At 32.6% G+C, this 20869-nt stretch overlaps 1 pseudogene; it reads right to left on the reverse strand.

Annotated features, from left to right (window-relative positions):
• Positions 1–20639, reverse strand: part of LOC133198177 (neurogenic locus notch homolog protein 1-like) — a 44351-nt pseudogene extending 23712 nt beyond the window's left edge.
• Between the last annotated feature and the right edge of the window lie 230 nt (positions 20640–20869).

The raw sequence follows: 20869 nt of genomic DNA on the forward strand, positions 1-20869 counted from the left end.
GCAGAGATGAGGAAAAAATTACTTTGTTGCACCAGATTGGACGACCTACCATTTTGACAGAACTGGCCAGAGAAACCCGTTTGACACTGACACTCAAACGTCGATGATGAAGTCACCTGACATGATCCGCCATTTTGGCAATCTACGCCGTCACATGGTCCAGGAGCATCTTTAAAAAAATCATTTTTCATTGCTTATTTTTTTTGGAAAAAAAAATTAAGAATTTTAGCAGTATGTTTATGTATATGTAAAACTGATTTCAATTTTATAGTTTATAAGCAATTTTATTAAATATTAATCCTAAAATTTATATCAAATTATATTTGATATAGCGCTCGCGCTATGATCGGGGGGTCGTGAGTTCGAATCTCGGTCGCGAATGACCTAAGTTGTTAAAAAATGGTTAGCAACTGTTCCTTCGCCATGCGCTCGACACTTTGAAGTGAAAGTTGCGGGTCCTTCGGATGAGACCTTAAAACCGAGGCCCCATGTCACGGAATGGCGTTGGCACGATAAAGATCCTTCACAGTTCAATGGCCCTGCCTGAGTGCCGAGTATAGGTCAAAATTTGAAGCCCTTCACCGGTATATGGTGATGTCTCTATATGAGTGAACAATTCTCGAATGGGACTTAAAAAACATACAATCAATCAATCAATATGAACCAGAAATCATAATCCTTCCCATGTTATTACGAGAAATTATGTCTGATGAGAGCATGAATCTAGAAAGACAGTATTTTACACAGAAAAGGCGGATTAAGGGCCGGCGCGCCGGGCACAACACCCCCCCCCCCCCCCCCCCCGGTTTGAAATTTTTGTATGTAGACCTTATAAGTCCATTATCCTATACTCAAGGAAAAAAACATCTCTTATTTGTAAGAATTCATCAGCCCCCGGACCCCACCAGGACTTTGCCCTTGACCCATTTAGCGCTTCAATGCAGCCCCCCCCCTCCCTCCACCGTTATGAAATTCCTGGATCCGCCACTGCACAGTACTTAGTTTTAATGGCGATAGTCTGGTTACTTACTACAGGATAGAGGAGATATTCGAATGTTATCAACAGCCATTTCCTGATCACCGAAGTAGCCTTCAAATTCAACCTAGTATGTAAAATATTATATTAAGATTCAAATCTTGACTGTTAAACATATATTCATGCCTCAAGAATTGTTGAAAAAATTGTTCATGAATTTTCAAAGAACACAATTTTAATATGAAGAGGATGCAATATAGTAAAACGATATTGCATTCAAGATTTCATTTGTTTTTTATTAAGATAACGCCAAAATTGTATACCTTTAAATTGGACACAGCTGGCAAGTCTATTTCAGCTGTTGTCCAGACGTTACCGGTGTTGGTATTGAACACGTGTGGCGTCGTCGTAGAATCGCTCATGATATTAACTGTGAGTCTTGTTTTCCACGTGCTGCCTAGATTTCTGTTAGATATGGAATAATCAAACCTCAAACAGCGGTCTGCACCTATAAGAAAATCACGATAGGACTAATTAAATCTCAAATAGTAACTTGGACCAAAACGAAGATAGGTAACTGGTCAATCAAATCCAAACAAGTAAACACAACCTAAAAGAAAACAAAGTAACAGGCCAATCAAATAACAAACAGTGATAAGCACCTATAAGAAGATCAAATAATGACCAATCAAATCTCAAGCAATGAGCTCAACCTAAATGGGGATTAAGTAGCTGGACAATCAAATCTCAGTCTGTGATTTCAACCTTTAAAAAGAAAATAACTGATCAATCAAACCGAAATTAAGGTCAGACAACACGTTCCTCAATGATATATAATTTTCCGAACAATTTGCATGAAGTATTGCTACTGTATCAAGTTTCCTCACAAAAATGGAGGTATCTTACTAGGCATTTGTGCAAAATACCAGATGACGGTGTTTTCTATATAATCCTATTTGAAATCACTTGAATTGATAATATCACAATTTTTGTTGTATTTATTTTCTAAAACAGTTTTGAAAAATTTTAGAAACCACATGATGATGTTAAATTTATGTATATTTATTTAATATATTACGAAGAGAAACAACAGATACTTGAGGAACGTGTGGTCAGATCTTAATGAAAGATTAAGTAGTTTGCCAATCAAATTTCACACTTGCTAAGGTAAATTATTCTTTAACTGGATTGTGTTTCTTTTCTAAAACTTTCTTTTTAAATAATGAACATTCCCTTTTCATTGTCTTAAATTTTCATTGTTTTTGATCAGATTGTCATTCTCAATTCGATACTGTCCGCGTTTAGAATGAAATATATGGAGATAAAGAACAGTATTCAAGCTCAAAAGTCCATTAAACGTTACAAAATAGGTGCAGAGAAAACACGGACCTCCAAAACATCAGAGGTGGGATCAGGTGCCATGGAGGAGTGAGCATCACTTGCCGACCGGTCACACTCACAGTGTGCTCCTTTTCATGATTGGCAAATAATAATAAGAAAAGAATTTCAATTTTATGCAAACTTACTTTCAAATATTACAGATGTTTCCATTTTGGCAATGCTGGCATAGTAGAAAGGCGTACTGAAAAAGTAGCTGATCATTTGAGCCATCAGATGTCCATTAGAAGCTTGTATTTGGTTTCCATTCATATCTAAATACTGATAAAATACAAAAGAAAAACGGTAATGAAACTTAAAAGTTAAGATAATAAACAGTGATCAATTTTCTAGATCCAGAATTTATTCAAAAACATCTATATGAAAAGAAAATGTCACTGCCGTGACCTTCAATTCAACATTTAAATATATCGACGATGTTTTATCACTTAAAAATATTCATTTCATTCCGACGTGGATTGGATATATTTCTCGAAATAAAATATATAAAAGAGTCTGACACATCTGTTTCATATTTGGATATTTTACTAAAAGAAAGACATTAATGGTAACCTAATAACAAATTTTTATGATAAACGTGATGACTTTAATTTTTCTATTGTCAACTTTCCCTTTTTATGTAGCAATACACACATGTACCCTTATCACTATCTACGTAAAGAGTTTATGTCTCCAAATTGATTCGTAACTCAAGAGCATGTTCTAAGTACGGACAATTTCTAAAGCGAAGCAAGCTATCGACAAACAATTTGACGAAACAAAGATATCAACAGTCTCAATTAAAATCAACATTTTGCAAATTCTATGGTAGATACAATAACCTTGTCAGCAAATACAATCCGTCATTAAGTCGAATCCAGAGTGACGTTTCCGTACAAATTGTTAGGTCATTATTTACACACTAAATTGCCTTAAGATTTTTTCCGTTTGCCAGATCCTGACAAAGAGCACACAGCTGGTGTGACCAGTCGACAGTGGATGCTTACTCCTACATGGCACCTGATCCCACTTCTGGTGTTTTTGGAGGTCCATGTTTCCTCTGCGCCAAATTTGTATTGTTTCAAGCTTGATTACTTTATTCCCACCATCCAGTAAACAAAACGAATCGTGAACAGGGCAAAATCAAAGACCCCTTAAAACACCAGAGGTGGGATCAGGTGCCTAGGAGTAGTAAGTATCCCCTGTCGACCGCTCACATCCGGCATGACCCGTTTGTATTTATCTTTACACGGATTTCCGGTATAGAAGTAATAACTTAACAAATATTATCAAACATGTCTTACATAATAGGACCCAACGATGTTGTATTTACAAACAAGATCATTGAAATGACCGTAAAATTTGTGAAAAGCTGACTTTAAACGGGGTTGTTAAAATCAGTGTAACATCAAATAATTTGTTAGTAGCTTGCCTTGGTTTGAAAATTGTTCTTACTCAGAGCATGCTCGATCTTGTGTATCGAATAAGTTGGGAGACATTAACACCATATGCAGGTGATGCTGGAATATTACTTCACAAAGAAGGGAAGTTGACGATTGAAAAGCTGAAATTATCTCAGTTAAGCTTCCAAATATGAAACACATGTGACAGAATTTGTAGTGTCTTTTATTCTAACTGGGATATATCGTATGGCATTTCTTCGGACTTAAGAAAATTACAATCATCAGAGAGATGTTAATGGACTTTAAAGTTATACTCAACATTCGTTATTAAGTGCACTCTTGTTATTTAACATAAGAAAACACTTTTTGTAAACTCTTATATCATTTTACTGCAAAATCTCAATTTTTATCTCATAATTAAATTGTTTTGAAATTATCGCAAAAGTTTAATTCTTCCATTGAAAAGCACTGTAAAATTTTTAGATAGAGGTACCTTAAAGGCTTTGATAACATATGAGATACCTATTCTCCTGCAACGTAACTATCACAATTAGGGGAGAGAATAAACACGTACCAGACCAGTTGACCACTGGAAATCTACACCAGTAGTCACGTGTCTCATCAATGTTGTAAAGTCATCCTCAAAACTATCAGTAACCTCAGCAGAAGCTGAAATGAAGAAACTCCAACATTAACAATGTAACAATGAACACACTCACTTCTTTTCATAACGCATTTTCTCGTGATTTGCATATTTTTGTTTTACACAACCATGATTACTCTAGTACCTAATTATAAAGATGAAATATGTGGAGATAACGATCAGTATTCGAGCTCAAAAGTCCATTAAAGGTTTCATACAGACCTGAGACTGTATCACAGTTCGTGCCTGAGTATCCTGTCGTACATTCACACGTATAGTCGTCGGCCGTAGCTCCGTCCACACATTTAGCCGGACATTTACAGGGGTTACTGCTACAGGCTTGAAGATCACAGAAAACTCATACTTAAATGACCTTAAAATGTAATATGACATGCTTAAATATTCAGAAAAGGTGACCTACCTGAAGGCACTGCTTCCACCGTTAAGGTGAATCCATTTCCGGGGGCAATGGTGTTGTATGTATCGCTATCAAATCGGACGACCATCATATTGGTAAGTCCAAGGCGTTTCTCAGTGAAAACACCACCGCCAGAGTTTCCACAAATTCTACAGAGGAGAGAAAGTGTATTCATTCCACTACTTTTGTTACAATTTTCTTTTTAGGAATTCTTAATTTTACAGGTGTCAAGACATTTTTATGAGGAATGTTTTCTGAAATCTATTGCATATTAATGAGAACAATAGCGTTATTAGTAGGTTTTCTTCTGGTAATCTCAGAGCAAACCCTTCATATCAAGCAATGATGCAAAACATGCTTAGAGTTAAAATTTATACAATATAAAATCATACTGAAACATTGTTTATATGCACTAAAAATTGATTTACATCAGTTGAAAACATTTCTTCGTGTCATTAAACAAAGTTAGTAATGTACATTATCAGGAAGTAAGAACATTTTTCAATTCAAATCAATTTCCAATTCAATTTAAATTCAGCTTCAATTTCGATAGTTTAATACACAGAGGAATGCAAAATATATGAAGAACTAAATAAGGTCTAAAACACAAATGTTGACAGTAACTTACGCATGTTAACTAAAAGTATAACTGAAACGTGTTAAAAATAAATAACACATGTTTACTGTAATTGACATCTGTTAACAGTAACTGACGCGTGTTAATTGAAGCTGATAAATACATACAGTTTTCCTGGAGCCCCAGAAAGATAGTCTCTGACTTCCAAGAAATGATAACAAGCGTCTTGTGGATTGGTTGGCAGGTCCATGGAATCAACACTTAGGCGGATATTAGTTTTTTCTGCACCCTGTTTTAGATTGCAGAAAGTATACTGTTTAAGAATTGCTTAAAGGTTTTTACGTCATTAATTTCATCCGGTAAATTTCTGCAAATTGAATTCAGTATGTATATATTTTACAAATCATGTTTCTCTTTTGATTAAACATCATCTTTTTATTTACAATTTGCCAGATGTTTTTATGCAAATTAATTGAACATTATAATGTTTGATATTGACCTATCATGATATTTTATTTAATCAAAATCCTGCAAATATAAAAGGCGTGTTAAAACCATTTGGAATCTTTAATATTGTGTTTGAATAGAAAATGTTGCAGGCATGTGTGCAAATAAAATGCCGATAAAAACTACTTGTATTTAGAAAGTTAAACATGTAATCATTATCCAGAATGCCGATAAAAACTACTTGTATTTAGAAAGTTAAACATGTAATCATTATCCAGAAATTTAATTTTTTTTCCTTTATTTTTGACATTCCAAAAAAAGAGAACAAATCATCACAAAATTTAAATTTTTACGAAATAAATATGTAGCATAACTAAATAAGATATATGTATGAAAGGCGGCAGGGAGATACATGTATACTCTACCTTGATCAGCCAGGTACATTTCTGTCCGGCTGTGTTAGGGGACATATCGATTTGTTGTGATCCTCCACTGGCCAGTGTTATGATGTCGCCACATCCTGAAATGTAAATTAACTCTTCATGCTTTATCAAGGCAAAGCTATGGCTGACGTGTTTCATACGAATTATTTGGCTTTTGTTTTTATACTAAATTTGACTTGTAATCAATTTCTTATTCATCATTCAGAAAAAAAGAAAGAATAAATTCAGAAAGATCTTTACTCGAGGAAATTGAAAATATAGAATCAATGACAGAAATTAATTTTGAACTTTTAGAGGAAAAAAAGTTGAGCCTTGAAAATTTTAGAAAAGAAAAATTGCAGGGGCATATTATAAGATCAAGAGTTCGATGGATGGAAGAAGGGGAGAAACCAACATTTGGAAGCCAGGAATTTTTTAAACAAAACTATCAAAAAGGTAGAACTAGATGGAGATGGTATAATATATAATCAGGCAGAGATCATGAATTATGTGAAATTATTTTATAAGCATTTATATACAAGTTAAGATTCTGAACTCTTGGATATTAATTTAGAAGAAATTATTCAAGGACAAGACATTCCAAGGTTAGATAAACATACGTCTGAGAAACTTGAGTATGATATAAGTGAAAAAGAAATAGCCGAGGTGCTTAAGAATATGAAAAATAACAAATCTCCAGGTAGTGATGGTTACACGGTTGAATTTTTTGAATTCTTTTGGAATGATTTAAAAATTTATTTATTAAAGGCAATTAAGTGTATTTTTATCAATAATGAGCTCCCAATATCACTGAGATTAGGTAAAATCTCTTGTATTCCAAAAGGCGATAAACCAAGACAGTTCCTAAGAAATTGGCGCCCAATAACACTTTTAAATGTTTTATATAAAATAATATCAGGATGTCTTGCGCAGAGAATTAAGACAACATTAGATTATTTAATTTCAGATACTCAAACAGGATTTATGAAAGGCAGATATATAGGTGAAAATACAAGATTCATGTATGATTTAATTCACTATACATCTTCTAAAAACATTCCAGGTTTATTAGTTTTGATTGATTTTGAAAAGGCCTTTGATTCAATCTCATGGGCATTTATATATAAAGTTTTGAAGTATTTTGGTTTTGGTACAATGATTATAAACTGGGTCAAGATTCTGAATTATAATTTTAAAGCTTCTGTTTTACAAAGTGGATTTTATCTGATCAGTTTGATATACAAAGAGGTTGCAGACAAGGCGATCCTGTTTCTCCATATTTATTTATATTATGTGCAGAAATTATGGCACTTTTAATTAAACAGAATAAAGATATAAAAGGTATTGTGGTAGATAATAAAGAACATAAGTTATCCCAGTATGCTAATGACATTTTTCTTGCTTTAGATGGTTCACAAAAATCTCTTTTCGCTGCTCTTGATACCATAGACTTCTATTCAAAATTTTCAGGATTGAAAATCAATATATCAAAAACTAAAATAGTATGGATTGGATCAAAAAAGTTTTCTAGGGAAGTTTTCCATCACACAAGGTGGAAATTAGAATGGGGAGCTACAACTTTCAACTTACTAGGAATTCAGTTCTCTGTGGATCTTAAAGACATTGTTGATATTAATTACAATTTACAACTACCTAAAATAAAAGCTTTGATTAAACAATGGAAGCGAAGAATCCTAACTCCAATTGGTCGCATAACTGTTGTTAAGACTCTTATTATGCCTAAGCTTAATCATTTATTTATTTCCTTGCCATCTCCTAGAAAAGAGCTTATAGTTGATTTGCAAAAAAATATTTTTGAATTTATCTGGAAGTCTAAATCAGATAAGATTAAGCGATCCCTTGTAACACAAGATTATCTTTCTGGGGGTCTAAAAATGGTCAATATAGATAATTTTATAATTGCTTTAAAATCTCCCTGGATGAAAAGGTTAACTCAAAAACAAAAGCCATGGATGGATATCTTTTTTGCAATGAATGGAAAAGATGTTATTAAGAAGCTATTTCATTTTGGGGATCTGTATATTTTAGAACATCTACTTCCTAAAAACAATGTTTTCTGGCAAGAGGTATTAAAATCATGGCTTGAAGTCATGAAATGTTTACATAATTGTAAAAATGTTAAAAATAATTTTCTAAATATCCCATTGTGGTACAATTCTAATATTTTGGTTGGAAATCAATATATTTTTATCAAAGTTTGGTATGAGAAAGGTATCAGAGTAATTGGAGATTTTTTAGACGACAATGGAAATTTTTTAAACTATGAGTCTTTACAACAAAGTTTTTGCCTTCCACAAACAGATATGCATGTACAGATTATGCAATATAATAGTGTTCTTACTGCAGTATCAAAATACCTGAAATATATGTCTATTGACAAATCTTTAGCCAAAAAATCTTTCAATACACCTATGCCCTTTTACTTTGAATTGTTGCTTCAGTCAGAAAAATGCACTAAGTCATTGTACTCCATTTTAAATACAAATAGTGTTAAACCTACATCTGCATCAAAATGGATTTCCATTTTGGGTATCTCTGGGCAGTGTAATTTTGAAATACATGATGCTTTCAAAGTTTGTTTTAAGGTAACAAATGATACAGCTGTTCAGTGGCTGCAGTTTAGAATATTGCATAGGATTCTTCCTGTAAGTTATTATCTTTAAAATGTTAATATTAAAACTACAGAATGCTGTGCCTTTTGTAAGAATGAAAGTGAAACAATACAACATGTATTTTTATTTTGTAATGATATTTTGCCATTGTGGAGTAGTCTTAGCCAACATATATACAGAACTACTTCAAAAAGGATTGGATTTAATATTAACAATGTCATATTAGGGGAGATTCCTTTGTCAAAAAATAACAGAATTGTAAACTGTATTATATTATACACAAAACAGTATATTTTTACTTGTTTGATGCAGAAGAAAATGCCAAATTTCAGTGCTCTCATGTGTCATCTAAGAGTCAAATATAATGTTGAAAAATTTGTATCAATCCAAAAAAATAAAATTTTTGATTTTAATTCCATATGGTATTCATGGAAACCAGTTTTTGATGAGTGACAGTTCAAATTATTTTATTTCTTATTTTTTCTCTCTTCTTCTTCTTTTTTTTTTTTTTTTTTTTGTTTTTTTGTTTTTTTGTTGTTTTTTTTTTTTTTGTTTTTTTTTTGTTTATCCTTAAATTGTCCTTTAAAAGAATATGTATATCTAATAATTTGGAAAATATATGTACAAGGTTAAAGAGGAAAAAGTGACAAACTGTATTTATTACATGTATTTTTGACTATATAAGAAGTGTGAATAATGGATGTGGATGGTGTGAGTGAGTGAGTGTACCGTGTGTGAGTATCTCATATGATTGCGCCCATGACAAAAGGGCCTTATGGCAATTTTGCTAAAACAGAGAAATAACGTCAAAAAGATATGACGTTGCAGACGGTGAGCGTCGACGCAGATTTTTTTTATCCACGTGTTTTACGTTATGACACGTTTAGCTCACTTTTGTCGTTGTTCTCAACATTGAAATAATTATTTATTTTCATTTATATCTTTAATTCACGTCTTGATCTTCTAGTCCACTGATATTAATTAAAATATTTAAAGAATTTTATTCGAGACCCGTTTCTTTACTACATGTAATTGTAGCTTTATCAAGTTTATACGTCTCTGATCTGGGCTATGCCTTTCCTATACATGTATAGAAGCTTTAGACAAGGTGATTTTCTGGATAAATGAATATGGATGAACGAATGCGATTTTGATATACAGACAAATTGAAGTTATTTGTTAGACACGGGTATATTATCAAAATATTGCAGAGGAAATCGTTTTCCTGTATAAGATCCGCCACCATTCTCAACACATCGATCAAGTAAACATTGCAGCAGTGGTACATCGTGCATAAATTTTTGTTGTAAAATGCTTTAATTGCCAAAAATTTGAAACTGATCACACTTCTTCCAACAGAAAAGAAAAGTATTCTTGTAAGTTTTCACAAATGTAGCAAAAGTACGAACGAATGACAGACGTGATATTAAATTTTAAAAGAACTATAAATAAAAACAAGAGAAGTAACTCTGACAAGCGAGATACTAGAGAGGTACCAGTGAGGGACTTTCTTTTTTCTTTTTTTTAACACCATTCAAAATCAACATAGTCATACAAATTTGCTCCTGTAGTATAAAAAATATTTTTAAAAATCTTACTTACCATCAGTTAAAAAACGTTTTAATTGTAAGTATTATATTTATATTTATATTTTGTTTAAAAGTATTTTTGAAAGCTCGTGGAACTAGCTGCTGTCAAAGTGAAAGAGAAAAAAAAATATAGAATAAGAAATAGATACTACATTGAACCAAACTTTCATTTATTTTTTAAATCTGTTACATGTGCATCTATTTATTTTAACATGAAATTATTCTTTAAAATAACTTGAATTTAAAATTTTTTTTTCAGTAATAATGATCATAAATTCAAATAAAATAAAATGAAATTAAACAAAAAATTGTTTTGTCTTATTTTTGTTGTTGCCACTTCCGATGTAAGTACAAACAAAAACTACCGAATGAAATAAAATTGTTCTAATTGTTCTAGCTTAAAAAAAAAGCTTACATGTATGTATACTTGATGTGTGTGCGAGAGAGAGAGAGAGAGAGAGAGAGAGAGAGAGAGAGAGAGCTGTTACATTAAATCCAGTTTCTGAACACAATGTGAAATGTGAAACTTTAATGAAGAGGTGAATTTTCAAAAACACAACAATATCGTATTATGAAAAGAAATCGCTATCTCTTTTTTTTCTCTTTTGCTGTCTATTTATTTTCAGTAACTCGAACATATATCATTTTGGTACTCGTGTTTTGCATAAAAAAGTTCAAGGGTTTTAGCTTTATCTGCAGTTTTTAGTCACTTAAAAGTCAAATATATGTAATCCTTGTCATTCATAGAATCTCAGCATTGTATGTCATTACAGTTCTATTATCAATCTAAAACTCGTTTTCTTATTGAAATAATAATCTCAGTTATCGGTTTAGTATGATATTGCTTAACTTGCCGTTGAATTATGTAAACGGGCTGATTTTGTTATTTGGATTAATTGAAATAAATCTTGTTAAGATCAAATTGTATTTAAACATACATTGTACAAATTAGATTAAATGCTAAAAATATACTGCACAAAAAGACTAAGAATATGATTGCAAGTTTTTATTTTTGTGGCAGTGCAGGAGACCGGGGAAGAGGTCCAGGGTTATTTTATATTACCGGGACCTAACTACTGTACAGTGTATCTGTAACGCTTTACAAGGATAAGCATATCCAAGTCTCTGGCATGGGGCCAGAATGGAATTTTTATATTGTAAAACTTCATATTCAATAACATTTGAAAACAATAACATTAGAATTTCATACGATAAAGAAGCCTCGAGAAATTGGGGGGGGGGGGGGGATTCTACACACACTATCACATAACAATATTTACATGTACCTAAATGTGTGCCACATCGTAAAAATTTGTCATTTGAAAACTCAGCCAGTCAAGGAATATTATGAACCAGTCGCATTTAACTGACTGGATATATAAAACTTTCAATTAATTTTACACCCCCCCACCCCCCAGCCGAAAAAATTCTATTAATTAATCTACATGTCATTGATTCATAACGACAACATATATATAATCATTTATTATTTATTTCTTAGAAAAATCTATTTGATATTAATTTTAAAAAAATGACATATTGATTTCATTCAAAGTTCGGATAAAATTTGTTGAAATGACAATAAAATACCCGATATCTATTAATACCCAGTGTATACATGTTCTTCTAAAACCATTTAATTTTACAAAATCAAACAAAATCGTTATTCTAGGACGCAATTTTTCTCATGATTAACTAGATTTGATAGCAGTTAAGTTTCCAGTTCCAGGCATGTGGAGCTCATGATCGCAGTTTGTTTTGAAAATGACCCTGCTCATATACATGTACGTAAGGAGAGAGTTCAAGGTGCAAAAATAAATTGAGGAATTATTTCAATATTATTTCAAACCTAACCAAATGACGTATTTGGAGGTTATGGGTTGGTGGTGGGAAGGCATCCCCCTGCACACCTAAAATGTAGGAAGATTTTAAAAATACGACAACCCTCGTATGCTATTAAACTCATATTAACTACAAGTATTGCATGTTTCTGTCATTTAACTTTTAACCCCCCCCCCCCCCCAACACACACACACACACACAATCCAACCACTGGTCATCCTGGATCTGTTCCTTTCATTTCAAATGCATGTGAATTATAATTCATCCATTATCCATTTGTTTATAATTTATCAACCTGCTTACTTAAAATTAATTATTCAAAAACTTTCCTTGCTGTGACTGAAAAAAATGTGTATCATTTCAATTTCAAAAAAGAAGTTTTGTTACCACATGCGGGCAGAAGTCCTTCTGATTTTTTGTTTGAAGATTTTTTTTTTATCGATCGAATACTGATTAACATGCAGTGTATCAACTTAATGTCCATAAATTGTTGTACAGCGTGTCCGGTAACTCACTACATTTTACAAATTTTCTGCTTAATTATATTTAGAAAACAAAAACCAAAGCAAAAAAAACAAAAAACAAACAAACAAACAAATTTTCACTACCCAGCAAAATCTATTTTATTGTTGTTCCCGATAATTTTTTTGAAATATTTTTTAACACATATTTTGAAAGAGATATCGTTTATACTGGATTCAACCCCCCCCCCCCCCCCAAAAAAAATGACATCTTGTCCTATCGAGAGTTATGCTTAAAATGAGATGATTTTCGAATGAATTCTACAGGTTTCTCAAACGATTATTACACGAGATAAATACTTTGGTTTTGAGGGAATAAATTGATATTGAACAAAGGCCACTTGCTTCTCGGGTTTTCAAGATATTCCAGCATAGTGAAATGTAAAACAAACAAACGAACAAACGTACACTCATAATTCTATACACCACTGCATGATGGATAATAGTTAATACAATTATTTATTATCATATTATACAATTATTAAAAGAGACAATGACTCAAACATGTTTCTGGAAATGCTCAATAACATACATTACCGTAGTAACATTACAATGCAAAGTGAAAGTCATGTTCACTCTGAAAACTTTTGACGTTGGTGCGAAAGTAACATGACGTCATTGTTTACCTGTAAAAGTATCATTGATATAAATGAAGAAAAAACCTACTTAGAGTTGACGTAGGGCCATAAAAATTCAGATTTGGCAACTTCTTAACTTGCTCTAGTAATATCCATGAAAAACTTAAAATGTGTAAAAATTGCCATAAGGGCCCTTTTCCCATGGGCGCAATCATATATGTAAAGATGCTTATTTACCATCACTTTGTTTCATATGAGAAAAATGTAAATAAAAAAAAAAAAAATTGACTTGTGAATAGTCCGTCTGTCTGCTCTAGACATAGGGCTCACGGCGGATGTGATCGTTTGACAGGGAATGCTTACTCGATCTAGGCACCTCATCTGACCTCGAAAATTTTCCGGGGGGTGGGGGGGATCCGTATTTTATGCCTTGTTCACAGAATTGTATTGTATGTAGATTTTTTTTTGATCGATCACCGTTTCATAATCTTCACCTTTTTCTTTTATAGATTGCTAAATAAAGTTGCTGTTGATGATGTTGTTGTTGTTGTTCCGCGTCCCATTCGAGAATTTCACTCATAAATAGACGTCACCATAGACGCGAAGAACTTCAAATTTAGACCCTTTAGTTACTTGGCACTCAGGCCCATTAAGTGAAGGATCTTTATCATGTCTACTCTTGCCTGAAACGGGGCCTCGGTTTTTTTAAGGTTTCATTCGAGAGACCCACAATTTTCACTTCAAAGTTCCCAGCCCTTGGCAAAAGAATTGCTATCTATTTTTATCGACTTAAGTTAGTCGCGGCCGGGATTTGAACCCAATACCTTCTCATTATGGAGCAAGCGCGCTTAATATAGATTTGATACTTTTAGACTTACCGGGAGAGGTGTCGAGTTGTGAGCAGTCATCCCCCGTCAGTCCCTCCACACAGACACAGCTACACACTCCTCCCGTCTGCTTCACAAAACCCTCGTTCTGACAGGTGGGGGGATTGACACAATCATCTGATTTTTTTTTTAAACAGACTTATAATTTGAATATTATATTACAATTCAAAGGTACATGTGTATGCCCACTGAGAACATTTAAATTGTATTAACTTTGATGCAAAAATGGCTCATTTAAAGTCATCATGCAAAAAATAACCTCCAATCATTTCTATCAAGAAAACCAAATTACATTCTTTCTGTTTTTATTTCTGTAAATTTCTATAATAGTAAAAAAAAGGCCAAAGTAGGCGTTACTAACCAGCGCACTGGTAGAAAGTATTCAGTTCGGCCTTGTCATAAAATGACAGGTCATTCTTCATTTGTCTGGGCAAGTAAGCTAGGTCAGGATCATTAGATATCATATAGGTTGTAGACCCGTACTGCAAAAAAGGTCTTTTCCATACAATTATGTCTATAAAAGATGTATCAAGGATTAATGTATCTAGATAAAGCAGAGTTTTTAGGTTTTTGGCGTTCTGTCAAACCTGATGAAAAGTTTATTTGGTACTTCATCCACCCTTTTATAAGTAATAGTTATTGTATATTTATTATGGTGTATCCTGATTTATTTAGACGATGGGCGGTGACGAGTGCGAAGCACGAGTCTCCGCCCCTTCGTCCAAATAAATCAGGATACACCATAATAAATATTCAATAACTTTCCTGTATCATGGCCAATCAAAACGTCAATTATTGTTATGTCCCAAATTTTCAAGCATGATTTTAATTACACCAATAAAAAATATAGTTTTTGTCAGGTGACCGCATGGATATTCTCTCCTTCTCTCCTTCCCGCCAGTTTTTTTTAATTCGCACATTTTATGTGTGTGTTCATGAGAAAGGACGTCGGATTGCAGCTCTCCAACTTAATATAAAAACGGATTGTTAATGAAATTCATAAGAAAATCTTTGCATGTCAAAGATTAAAAATTCGAAGTTGAAGGAAGGAAAATCAGGTGTTAATCGAAAAACAAGAACAAAAAAAATACCCGTTGATCATTTGACATATTCGAGAGCTGTGGCATGAGCAAACACGCTGTGTTAATAACTCTTCATCTATAGATGCAGTACAGCTGAACTCTATACTAGTTGAGCAAAAAATACAGCAATTGAGCAAAGATGGTATATCCTGCTAAAAGGCTCTATAACAGTAGGTGTGATATTTTAAGATATTTAATTGTGTAATTCATGTCAAGAACTTGATTTCTCGAATATTTGTAGAGTTCCGTAAAAACATTGCGTATTTTGGGATACATGTGCACTGTAATTTATGTGAAAGACCTTTATTTCATCGGTAGAAATTTTGTCTTTGTATATAACAAAGCTCATTTAATTCTGTAATTCTTCAATATGCATGTAATTTAAAATGTTGAAATCGCCTTGGTGTTCAATAATTTATTTACACGGCACAGTTTTTGCTGGCTCCGCCCATTGGTGTATCTCCAGTTATTGTACACTTTACTTCAAAGGAAAAACACCACATATGATACAACTGCTAGATATTGCATTGATTAGTATTGTTCGCGGTATTAAGTATATATGTCCTTTTCTTTTATTGTTTTTTTTTTCGCGGGGGGGGGGGGGGGGGATCCAAATCATTTTATATGTAACAATGAAGTTGTCTTTAAATCTATACTTACAAATTTTTAAAATTTGCAAATAAACTTCAGAACGCCTGCACCGGAGCTCATGTTTACTCCTCTGATATTACACAAGATAAGATGTGATGTCTGTAAACTATATTTATATTTCATCTGAATAATAATTTTCGTAATTTGATTTAATAGTCTACATTTGCTTTCGATAAACAGTCGTTAAAATAGCCAAAAAGAGAGTAGACAAGTTGTTACATTAGAAAAACATTTCGATAACTGATTAAATAACAAAATGTGCAAAAAGTTTTCGTCAGTCCCGGATCTTTAGGACATGGAATGATTTACTGTCAACAATTTAAGTGTTGACAGCAATCATTCCTAAAGAGCTCTATGGATCAACCATTTATTGAACTGTTCAAACAATTGTTAATCCATAGAGCTCTTTTTCGGTTTCATTGAACAGCACAGTTTACCGTTGAATTTTTAGTACTATTTGCTAATCCATACAATGCCTATAAGATTCTCAATAAACATGAAAACATTTAATATATTTCTTACCGTCAATTCATACTGGAGAACCGACCCCAGATCATATTGGCGAGCATTGGTGAGTTTGAAACCCCTGTAGTTAAACTCTGCATCGCTGGAGATGGCGTCCCAGTTATAGGTGATGATGGGATCACGATCCGCCTCTCTTGATTGTTCGTGCATCGCTCCCACAGCGTGTAACATCTCATGTACATGTATTGCTATGTCAACCTTAAAGAAAAGAGGGTACTATTTCAAGCAAACATTTGAAGAATTTTTTAAATGGTACTTCTAACTTTAACATACTTCAGGGGCCCGTTTCTCAAAAAGGCCTACGACCGGGCTTAAGCTTAGTCCGGACTAAATCAGTGACTAAACTCGGAAATCGGACCAAGCTGCGTTTCACAAAAAGGCGGAGACTTAGTCGAGACTAAACTTTAGCTTAAATCTACGCCTGCTCATGAGTAGGCGTAAGTTCTTAGTCTGTACACAACTTAAAAAAAAGTGGCAAGTGTTTTGATCATAAAGAGTTGAAAGAATAATTATTTTTTACGCGTACGATATAAACACCTATTCATATATGATATGTAAAAAAAATCGTGAAATATACAGTTATTATGTAGGTAAATAGAAAGGTAGTAAAAACCAGCGATGATGTAGACTTTTTTCCGTAAAAGGTGGGATGAACTAGAGATTTGTAACAATGAATTTTTCGTGAAACTAGGTAAGAAATTAAGAACTGCCAGAGTTTAAAAAAAAACAGGCACGCCTAGTATGGGGGAGGGACTGCAACCCTACCGCTTTTTGCAGTCATATTGTTTTCTGTTTAAAATTAAGTTATAATTTAGGTTATCCTGCACTTTCAGTATTTCTTTCTTGTACTGTCAAAGTTTGCTAAAAATTTGGTTACTCAATTACCTACCCTCCCCCCTTTTCCTCTCCCCCGCACACTTTTTAAAAACGCTGCTGGGTCCTTGATATTTTTTTGTTTTGAAACCGATAATGTTTTAATAAAACTTCTCAAACAATATACATTTAATATATTTTCGATAATGAAAAATATTCGATAATCATGCCATCAACTAATTAAGACAATGCACCTTTTACCTTAATTTCCCCTTTAATTAAATATAAATATCATAAAAAGAAAAAAAGTGAAATGATCCAGTAATTAAAATATCGTTTGTATAATACTGTTTTTTTCCTATTTCAAAGGAGTAATTGTCATGGCGTAAGATGTGTCTATCATTTTCTTAAATAGGTAATTGTTTTTAATTCATTTACAATCTATCGTACTTTTCTCAGTCGAATTTTGTTGAATGTGCTTTTTTGATCCATTTGTGAACAGATAAACACTTTATATTACATCTGAAAAGAAAGTGGTCAATAAAGTGTTAAAAATGTTTTGTTGTAAATGAGAAGCAGATTTTCGAATTTGCTGTCATTTAATGCATTATATTCATAAAACATATCAAGGAGAAGAAATTTTGCTTATTTAAAAATATTTATGAATATGAAAATCATGACTTGTTAACATCTTTAAACCTAGATAAAATCTTCAAGAAACATTCTGCATCCATAAAAGAAATTAATATTACATGATCATATTCTTACTTAAGGAATGAATGTAATAGCTACCCATTTTATACGGTATAAACTGGGTTGGGGCAGTTTACGCTTTATAAAAAAAAGATGATTGTCTTTAAAAATGACTTCAATATGTATAAATTTCGAATGTAACGTCGGCGGATCGATACGTTTTTAATGAAAGTCGTTGTGACGTAGGCAACCCATTTTATACGATATAAAGTAAATTTTTATTCAATCAAATATAGCGTTACAACCACAATTAAATTATCAAAAATTAAACGGAATTGCAAGATTTAAGGAAAAGATGGTGATGTTGAAAGTTGTAATTTGTCCGATCTAAATAAATCTGATCGAGACTGGAATATATCAAATGGAAATATTTTAGAATTTCATAAAAATACTAGATTGCTTGCCTGTCATATGGTTTACAAGAAATTGTTTCAAAACTAATTAAGCTTTTGCAAACCTTTACAAACCCCGCCCTCCACTTTTTCTGCTATAGTAAATTTTCCTTCAGATGTCCCCCTCACATACTTTTTGTCGCTGTAAGGTCGAGCACTGTCCAATTCCATGACTTCAGTCTTGGGCAGTTATAATAATTAGGTTTTTGACAATTAACGAAGTTTTTTTTTTAAAGGTTACATTAATTTGGTAAGTTGCCCCTTACTGTTTGGTAGTTTAGGTTTTTTTTTTTTGTTTTTTTTTTTTTTTACTTGTCAGATTTTTTTTTTCTTGGGGGGGGGGGGGTTGCCCCCCTCCACCTTTTAAACTGTTGCTACGAGCCTGTTCCAGCCCTTTGCTACTACCTTATGTGTATTTGTTTTAATGTATTTAACATAAGTGAAAAACAATATGACTTATATTCAAAGGAAAATTACTTAAACTACCGCATGCTTAATCTATTCGAATTGTTCGCAAGTACTTATCATGCTTACACTATGTACATCGTTTGGGTTTTAATGTACGATTGTATATCAAAATAACACAATCGTGTATACGTTAATGTTTTTCTAATGTAATTTGCACCTATATAGTTTTTTTTTTGAGCATACAAAAATAGTTATTTAATTTTAATGCTTTGACCTTGAAAATACAGGTGGGTTTGCTCATGCTTTCAGTGCTTTACTTCCGTATTTAGGTTTAAGTTTGATATTAATTTGACCCGCCACATGTAATTGTAGTCTCTAAACCAAATAAAATACGATCTGCGCATGCTTCGTACTTGGTGGAAAGCTCTAAGTCTTAGGCCCAGTATTACGCCGCTTTCTGAAACGCGATTTAGGCCCGTCTAAATTTTGGCTTAACTTACTTAGTCGGACGAACTTAGCCCAAATCTATGACTTTTTGAGAAACGAGCCCCAGGTGTCAACTTTTCTCTTATCTCAAATTTGTATAGATCTATGCATTTTTAAGAAATTAATAAAGAGAACAAAGTTCACCCATATACCCTCTTCCCCTCATAGAATAACATGTAATGGTAACCTATTTCATAAGGTTATTTTTAATGCGCCAGAAGAAAACAGCTAACGACTCTAAGACGGAAAGAGGTATATACTCACATATACACAACCGTTTTCGTAAAGCCAAAGGTCTTGTACATTAGACGGCCCTGAACCGTAACCAACATAAGAGGCACATCTATTATTAAAATTATAAATTAATATACATAATAAATTTTGCAAACAATCTATACAAACGTTTTTAACTTTCAAAAGGACGTTATAGTTTTTAGGGAATTGTAAATAATATTTCTGCTCTCGAGAGAGCAATAGTACTTTTAATAAATAATGGAAAGTACAATTCTGATGATTTTAATTTAATAGAATAGTATGTATTTGAAAATAAAAATCCAGAGAAACGCCAAACAATTTTCTCTTTTTTTTTTATCAAGAAGTCAAGAAATTAAATACAATGGCTGGTTTCCCACGATGTTGATGTATGTAGATTCCGTTGTTCTTGGTATCCATGTGACACAGGCCGCATCGTTAAACTTTTCAACTGCTTCATTAAATATCGCCTCTATGTTACCAACTGCAATCAAATACTGTATGTTTTAATTGAAAAAAAAATGTATAATACATTATAAAATTCAATTGAAATGAAGGCTTTCAGTTCTGTAAAAAACTAAAATGTTCGTTCAAAAAAATTTTTTTCTATAAGTAAAGTAGTCTTAAGGAATATGAAATACCCAAACTGTGATATAATAATGTACATAATATAAATATGACAAATGGAAAATTTGAAGACGACTCAAAGTTAACAATTGACTCGACTTTTATTGAAATGCTTTATCTACCTGTCAATATGTTCCTTACTAAGAAAAATGCAATGTTTACAAAATCATCCAATCAAATTATTTATAACATTACGGCTTCGGTATGTGTTCCTTTGTATACTGTATGGTATTTCTCTGTTAGGTCATTTAAGGTTGTTTTCCGGAACAAAAAGTCTCTTCTGCCTCCTTGCTGGTGGTTGCTGTCGGAAAATAAGGGAGAGAACTTGTCTATACATATTAATAAGCATTGTGGCAACGCACTTTGAAAAAATTACGCACTTTGAAAAATTTTTTCAAAGTGCGTTAAAATTTGGACAAAATCAACGCACTTTGAAAAAATTTTTCAAAATGCGTTAAATTTTGGACACAATCAACACACTTTGATTTTTTTTTTTAAAGTGCGTTAAGAGTGTACATCAACATTTTTTATCCTGGAGACACTTAACGCACTTTGAAAAAAATACGT

Source organism: Saccostrea echinata, unplaced genomic scaffold, assembly GCF_033153115.1.
Source record: "Saccostrea echinata isolate AGI-Se365-2 ecotype Australia unplaced genomic scaffold, CSIRO_AGI_Sech_v1 ptg000033l, whole genome shotgun sequence".
NCBI lineage: Eukaryota > Metazoa > Mollusca > Bivalvia > Ostreida > Ostreidae > Saccostrea > Saccostrea echinata.